Source organism: Protopterus annectens, chromosome 4.part1, assembly GCF_019279795.1.
Source record: "Protopterus annectens isolate FY-2018-M chromosome 4.part1, PAN1.0, whole genome shotgun sequence".
Lineage (NCBI taxonomy): Eukaryota > Metazoa > Chordata > Ceratodontiformes > Protopteridae > Protopterus > Protopterus annectens.
In genome coordinates this window covers 505,135,000-505,144,028 of record NC_056734.1, presented here as the reverse complement: position 1 = coordinate 505,144,028, position 9,029 = coordinate 505,135,000, and positions in this window count along the sequence as shown.

The following is a 9,029-nucleotide window of genomic DNA, read 5'->3' as shown; positions in this document are numbered from 1 at the left end:
TGTAAGAGGCAAGCGTAGAAAGGAAATTATGTAAGAATGTTCGTCGTATAGCTAGAGATGAAGCAAAACAAGGAATATATAAAAATATGTAAAGGAATGAAAAGAATAAATTAGCATGGAATGAAGAACAGAAGAGGTTAGTGATCTAGTTATTGAAACCTCATATTACTATGAGAACATTTTATAAAAATAGTCTGAATGGTGGATGATTAAGGAGAAGTAAAAAAATAGTTTTTACAGTTGCACTATGATATGAGAAAGGTAGAGAAAGAAATTCATAACATGTTGCACTGGAAGATTTAGAACATACTTGGAGTACTTTGACAAAATAAGTATATGAAAGAAATCAAGAAACAATACAAAAATTGTTATATAAGCAAAGATATCTTACTAGGTAAAAGAAGTATTGAGCTTATCAGATTAGTAAAGGAAGTTAGTGTAATGAGTGAAATAAAAGTAAAAGACGAAATAGAACTCTAGAAAAGTTTATGAATAGTACAATGTGTGAAAGCATTGTTTAAAGAAAAAGGAAGGTTGTGGAAAAACATGGAATGTTAAATGCTAACAATGAAAGAGAACAAGGAGTTAAAAAAGATTACTTTTTACGAGCTTAGTCAAGTATCAGGGGAGGGAAATGTAGAGTTGGCTGCAGGACCAGATGGAATAAGGTATGAAATGTATAAAAATCTAAGGGATTAGCAAAGTATTTTTTTTTAAAGATTTTGAATGAATGATTTGATGGTTCTGTGTATCAAGAATTATGTAGAATACCAGAAGTAAGATACAAGACAGAACACTGGAGACAGTACTGAATTATAAGTTCTTTATAAAAATTAATAGATTTGAAACTAAAATGGAAAATATGGAAGGTGTTGTATGCATATGTGTGTGTTGGTGTGTGTGTATAGATATATATATATATATATATATATATATATATATATATATATATATATATATATAAAAACTGGGAAGGGTTGTAAAGAATTGTTGACAGGGAAATTATGGATGATACTATGAATAGAAAAGCAAAAATCATGATCTGATTCCTTAAGGCATTTGATACAACTGGACATAAATTCTTATGGGTAGTAATGAAAGAATACAACTGAGGAAGTTAGGAAATTATGCATGTCCATGCATGGTAGTAATAAAGTAAAAATATATTTAAGCAGTTGGTTAAGCAAATAAGTGCATATGAAAAGTGGTTTAAAACAGGGATGCCCAATGATTTGTATACCCTTTGGATTAGTTATGAATATGATAGTATATGAAATAAATTACAAAATTAATGAGACAGGGTTAAAAATTCCAGTTTTGTTAACATATGACATAATTGTGATAAAACTTGGGATAAAAGAAATAATTTCCACAAATGAATGTGTAGAGGTGACAGGAATGACTTTGAAGATGAAAGTAAAGGTTTAAGTGATGTAGTAAAGACAGGGATATTATATATGTTACAGTGAATGAAATGTCTGTATTAGGTATAACATTTGAGAATAAAGATGTAATTAGAATTCAATGTGGAAAAAAATGATAGAAATAAAACAAACCTGTCTTCTGGTGAACATATAAATTATTGTTCAGAACAAAGGCTTATTTGATTAATTCATTACTTATGAGAAAATAACATACATAGCAAGTGTATCTATGTTGTCAGCAGTATTTGAAAAGTAATTATTGCAGATATTTTTCATTTATATGGGGTTCTATAGTAAACCCAGTAAAAAGAGAAGTTTTGTATGTAAAAGAGGAAGGAGTTTAGGGTTAATTAACCTGCTGGTATATGTTGCTTCATTAAATTTGTAGTGTGTTAAAGTGGACAAATTAAAATGAGAGATTACTAGTAAAATTGTAGTACAAGTGTGATAATTTTGTGGCTTTGATGAAAGTGTATATAAATGAAGAATGAAATGATACCAAGAAAAAATATTTTTGTGGAAAATAAAAAAAATAAGTAATTTGTAAGAATGTAATGTTCAAACATTACTATGTAAAACCATTTGAAAAACTGATAGAAGGAAACATTAAAGCTATAAAAATAAGCAAATTGTGTAAACAGGATGTAGAATGTCAAGACTGTTTGTGGAGACTGGTAATAGATAAATTACCAGTAAAAGGAAATAAGTCGTATACAAAGAAAAGTAATAGAATGCGTTTATATTCTCAAGAAAATACGGTGCATGTGTTTTTGAAATGTAAAGGAGTGAAAAGGTTATTTGGAAAACTATGTAAAGAAGATTTTTGAAAATATAAAAGTGGATGTAATAAGCATGGATATGATTAAATATGGGTAGTGTAAGAAAGAACAGAAGCAAATGTTAAAATATTTTGTCATAGGGTTATATGAAATGAAAGAATGAAATTGTTTAATGGTAAATGGATTTTAGTAACAGTATTAAGCAAAATCAGATGGTTATGGAAAAAGTGGGGCTCTATTAGGGATGGAAATGTAGTATGATTTAAGGAAAATTATGAATATGCTTACAATATTTGTGTATGCGTGTATAATATATGTATATATATTACTTTAAAAACTGTTTGCATGAACTGAACACCATTAATTCAAACTTAAAAACTTCATATGTTGTGGAGGAGTTATTTTTGTATATAAATAAAGGACCCTTACTCTTTTCGATAGGTGCTGTGGGATCTTTTGCATCCACCTAAGGTTCCACCAACTCAACCGGATGGGGCCTCAGTTTAACGTCTCATCCGAAGAATGGCACAATCAGGAATGCAGCATCCTCACATATGCTGCACTGCAATGTCAGCAACTGATTTACTTGGTGTGGGAATAGAACCAACAAGGTTCTGTACCAAAGGTGAGTGTGCTACCTGTTGCACCACCGACTGTCGTACAATAATGGAGATATTGCTAGTTAGTAATTATGAAAATAAATATTACTGTACGCACTTAACACTTCAAAAAACAAGTGACTTGCAAACTATTGCTTGGCTTCAGGACAAGCCTTAGATGTTGAAGAAAACTACCTTTGAATATATGCTGTGTAAATTGCACTTATCTAAACATCTCAATAAACATGCACTATGAGTTAATGTCAGCTAGGAAGGGTAAGTGTCAGTGTGGAAGGCAGACTCCACATAAAGGCACTCACGAGCTCTGTTTATTTTGCCTAGGCCTAGAACACAACCATACGTCTTGTGACATCTGTAAGGCCTTCATCCCTAAGACCCCTAGGAGTTGACTCACATCCCTTAGGCTGTGTTTGGAAAATCAGCATCTTAAACGTCTTGCTCGGGATGTGGACCCAGACGTCAGCCTTTTCGGAAGAGCTGCAAACCAAAGAGGCCAAAAAGTCTCAGCCTGAACCGTTGGCTGCTTCCTCTATTGTGGGCATCCCTCCTGAGGCAGTATCGGAATCTACTGAGTTTCCGTCACTGCGTGCACAGGGGGAAGCGGTTAAGGAGTCTCTCAACATGTCCCAGTGGGAATTGCAGGCATCTGACTCTGCCGATGGAGGCGAACTATGGTTCATAATCTCAGAAGGCCCATGCGGGATTACCCAGATAGTAGTACAGGAAGATGTTCCCTCTGACAGTGTCTCATCCTACATCTGCACCTCTGACATTTTATTGTATATTTGGAGACCCCCAAAAAGAAGAAACAGAAAATTAAGCATATTTCTTCACCCCATCCAACTTTGTCTTCTGACGTACCTCCTGCTTTGGAGGCCTTTACTTAAGGCCTCTTTAATGCATTAATGGCCTTGCTACAGCCTACATCTTCTGTCTGGGCCCCTCTTCCACTCACTGCTGGGAAAAGGCCTGTTCAAGAGGTTTCTTCAGAGAAAGAGGACTAATCGGGAGAACAATCTTTAGCTTACTCTTCACAACTGGCTTTTCCTCTGGGTTATGCTTCCCCAGAGGAGTCCAGTGGCACAGATTCCCCTGGGGAAGACATTAACTTTGTGGAGACTATTGTGCAGATGAAGGATTGCTTTAAATGTGACTGCTGTCTGGTCTCTGATAACCAAATGAGGTATTGTGACGTCTTGCAAATGGAGTCCCCAACTCTCTGCCATTCCCCCCTGTACTCCCTGATTTTTTTGATGCTTTTGCTGCTGCCTCTAAATCTCCAGACACCCAACCTCCAGCTCCTAAGCGCCCTGACAGACTTTATAAAGTACCTGAGAATGCAAAGTTTCTCTTCAAGTTCTCCTCAGCTGATCCCTTTACTATTTTTGTAGTTATGGATAAGACTTCCAAATTGCTCCCCTCCACTTCCTTACTCTCCTCTGATAGAGTAAAATTATGGAGTGGTTAAGCAAAAAGGCTTACACATCTGCCACTCTGGCTTTTAGAGCCATGAATTACCAAACCCATATGGCGAAATACTCTCTGGCTGTCATAGCAGATGCTACCAAACTCATATCAGAGCTTCCAGATATCCCTAATAAGGCTAAAATATCTAGCATTCTAAAATCTTGTAGCCAGGTCACTAGGCACTCCATAAAGTGCAGTTGTAGTGCTGTGAAGGCATCAGCCAGGGCAGCGGCATCAGGATTTGTCTTGAGGTATTCTTGGCTTAGGCAGCAGCCCCTCCCAAATGATATTAAAGCCAAGTTTATGGATGTCCCTTTAGACAATAAGGCCCTCTTTGGCTCTGCAACTGCAGAGCTTTTCATAGCCTTCCAGGACAAGGGGAAGGAGTTACAGAATCTTACACATATTTGTTTCTCTTGTTTTCTGTTTCTAGAGGAGTTGTCCAGGTAGGACTTTGTAAGAAAGGCCTCCAAGTAGCACACTCCCAGGGGGAAAAGGATACCAGAAAGCAGGTTCCTGTTAGATCTTCCCCTTCCACTCCTTCTCAAAAAGTCTTTTCAGGCAAAGCCTGGCAGCCTGTGTGTCCTCAATTATCAAACAGTGTTACTTCATGGTTTAGGAATCCCTGCCAATGTTCAAAGGTCTCTCCCAACCTTTTCGGGACCAAGTGCATCTCTTCCCCCATGTCCTGCAATCGTTGCTTTTCCAGGGTACCATTCAAGAGGTGCCTCCAAAATCTATGGGCGAAGGGTTTTTTCAAGAATTTTTCTGGTCCCCAGGAAAGATCTGTCTCCTCTGAACACCTTTCTAAAGGTCCCTTCCTATCAATGCCCAACTCTTCCTAACCTTCTTCCCCTGATTCTGCCTCAGGCATACATGGTATCTTTACTCATAAAAGATGCCTATCTCCACATTGCTTTTCATCCCCATTTCAGAAAGTTTTTCCATTTTTATATGGATTCCTCTCACTTTCAGTTCTGTGCTTTGCCATTTGGTCTATATACGACCCCCAGAGTATTCACAAAATGTTTGGCCCCTGTTATAGCCTTATAGGGATACAAACTTTTCCCTACCTGGATGATCTTCTCATCCAGGTTTCAACCTCCCAGGAGGTTCAGGTGCACCTGCCCTTCGTAATGACCCTTCTGAGAAGTTTAGGGTTCACCATAAATATTCAAAAATCTTCTCTGACCCCTTCCCAGGACCATGCCGTCCTAGGATGCAGAATTCTCTCTGTTCCAGTGATGGCTTGCCTACTCCAGAAAAGTACTGTCCCTCACCACTTAACTTTCAGGAAATGATCCCACTTCAATCCATCATGACCAGAGGGTTCCTTTGACTCTTGGGTTTCATGTCCTCCACCATCCCCATGGTACCCTTTGCAAGGCTACACATGAAGTTTCACTTGTTTTTAAGGACAGTCTGGAATCAATACCTTCACCCCTTGGAGTATGCAATTCCACTCTTGCCCTGTTTAACAAGGGAGTTGCAATGGTGGATAGCATGTGTTACAAAAAACCCAGGCTTCCCCTTCCAACCTTCTTCCCCCCAACCTGGATCTGTACACATGTGTCAGACATGGATTGGGGTGCAGCTCTAGAGAATTGGAGGGTGAGAGATGTTCGGACTCTGCTGCAGTCAAAGCATCATATCCTCAAAGAAATGAGGGCTCTGATTTTTGTGCTAAAAATCTTCAAAGGCAAAGTCCAACCAGGAGTGTTGAGATGGTTCACAGACAACACCACAGCCCTCTGATACATCAACAAGCAGGGAGGGACAAAATACTACCTCCTTTGCAGACTGGCCCTGAATGCCTGGGAGATTGCTCAACTCAGCCAGGTTTCCCTGCAGGCTGTGTGCATTCCATCAGCTCAGAACGTGATGGCAGATTCATTAAGCAGGTCCATGACCCATTTCCAGGAATGGATGGTAAACGGAGATGTTTTCCTGGACCTTGTCCATTGATGGGGTACTCCACAAGTGGATCTGTTTGCCTCCCCCATGATCTGACAACTTCACAAATACTGCTCCAGGGTCCCAAACCCTGGAACATGGAAGGTAGATGCTATTTCTTTTCCATGGAAGGGGATGTTTGTGTATGCAACCCCCTTCCCTCTAATCCAGAAAGTTCTGATAAAAATTCAGAAAGACCAACCAAAAATCTTGTTGGTGACTCCCTCGTGGCCAAGACAGCATTGGTTCCCCCTTCTTCAGCAACTATCTAGGGCATTCACCACAAGTTACCCGACAGGATGGACCTTTTCACACAGGAAATAAGTCTAACTCTATGGATGATAGGGCTCTGATCCCCATTAGACACCTTTACACTGAGGACGTGCTTACACGTTCTGCAAGAGTCCAGAAAATCCTGTCTATCCAAATGGAAAATGTTTTCTGTCTGGTGTCTAAAAAACCAAATTTCAGCCACTATCAGTGGATCCAGCAGTGGGTCCTATCTTACCTGTGTGAGTTGAGGAAAGGTGGTTTGTCATACTCTTCCGTCAAGGCATACCTATCTGCCCTCTCAGCATGCTTACCCTCGACTCCTCCCTTGGGTTTCAGGTTGGAAGTCAAGCTTTTCCTGAAAGGAGTGTTACATATCAGGCCACCAAGGAAACCAATCCCTCTTCCTTGGGACCTCAACTTTGTGCTTGAAAAGCTAAATCTGGCTCCATTTATGCCAGCTAAGGACCTCTTCCTTTCAACATTGCACTTGGGAAACTGTTATGGTGGCTATCACTTCAGCCAGAAGGATTTCTGAACTTCAGGGCCTTATGGGCCTACTCTCCTTTCAGTCTTCTGTATGGACAGGCTATCCCTTCATGCCAATCCTTCATTCATGCCTAAGGTGGTGAATGAGCTGTCACTGAATCAAGGTAACCTTCTTATCTTTTTCTCTTCTCCACAATCATCTAGTGAGAGGATCCTTCACACTTTGGATGTGCATAGACAGTTGCGATACTATCTGGCTAAAACCAAGCCCATCCAAAAATCAGACAGGCTTTTTATTTCTTATCGCCCAAGAGCCCTGGGACTCCATTCCGGGCAGACTATTTCCTCCTGGATTTCTAAACCGTTACCTTTTGTTACACAGCTTATGGGAAGGATCTTCATTTCCCAGTCAAGGCACACACTACTAGAGCTGTGTCTTCTTTTTAAAGGTCTGGATACAGCTTCCATTCTAGAAGCAGCTACATGGTCATCTATTTATACCTTTACCAAACACTACAAGTTGGATATTGTTTCCAGGTCTAGACCAGGATTTGCCAGGGCTGTTTTGCATGGTTTTGTAGAAAATGTCTCTGCTACTCCTTCCAATCCCTCTTCTGCCTGAGCTTTGGCATTCTCCCTCATGTTATGGATACTGCAGCATATGAATAGAATGACATAGAATAGTTAAAATCTTACCACAACCATAGCTGTCCTTCTCTTCTATATGCTGCAGTATAGTCTCTCCCTGCCTTCCCATGATACTTGTCTGATCTTCTGTATACTCAATTCTTCAGGTTGGTGCTTGGCGGCATTCATTTCTGAGGTAGGTACATGCTGATGTCCACTTTATACCCAATATTTGCTGTGTGATGATGCAGCTTGTACCACTTACCTTTGCAGTAGCGCTTTAACTTTGGTATAGTGGCTGGACGTATGGGTCAACTGGAGGTGGACTTCCCCATGTTATGGCTACTGCAACATAGAAGAGAAAGACATCTATGGTTATGGTAAGATTTTGCACAACTATTCTTTCTGGACACCCATCCCTCTTTGGGGCATGGGGGCCTGCCTTTCTGGTAATGGAGAGGGCATTGGCCTGTACATTCTCTCAGCTGACCCCTTCTGTGTTGGAGTTTTATTCCCAGACGACTCCTTGCTCAGAGCTGCCACCAACCTCCACATCTGGACAGAGGCACCTAGGCTACAACATCACCCTATGAAGGGCCCCTCCTCTTCTATTTCTTCCTCAGAGATTCCCACTGAGAAGCCTCCATGGAAGAAAAAGTGTAAGAGGAAACACTTGGATTCCCCTAAGGGAATCAATCATGGAAGATAGACTTCAATGATGGGGAAGGCTTCACCAGGTCGCACCCAGTAGAGATCTCCTTCAGAGACAACCTAGAGGTCCTTAAACAGAGGGGTAATGAAGTCCAAAGACCCCAACTCTGAGGAGTCTGTTTACTTGCAAGCCTCCGGTGCTTGCCCATGTACTTTTTGGGTGACCTCTCCCACTACCAGTTTCATTAAATTGTGTAGTGGGCGTGGAAGGCTCCCTATTCATTAGAACCAATTCCCTGGAGATCAGACAAAATACTATCTGCTCCTGAGGACTACCAGCACTGGGCAAACATGTTGGCAGTAGATGCTATGGTGGTGGCGGCTACCAAAAAGGAACTAGCTGAGGAGAGTTCCTCTGTTCATTCTACTAAGCAAGAGTCTAGGGCGATGGACAGATTCAGAAAATGGGTATATGGTTCAAACGTCACATTAAGGTCTTTGAATTTTTTGGCACATTTCACTAGGCTGCAGAGGGACCTGATCAAGGAGCTATCGGGTACCATAGCAGGAGCTGTCAAAGGAGGTCTCGGACAAAGTGGCCTCCCAGCTAACCACCCTGGAGTCTATTTCTGACTCATCCATGAGACTCAGTGTACATGTAGCTGAAGGGGTGACCAGGTCAGCTGGTTTGTGTTGCCATAAGACGACACACCTGGATGCACCTCTGTGAGTTTGTGGAGCCATTCAAG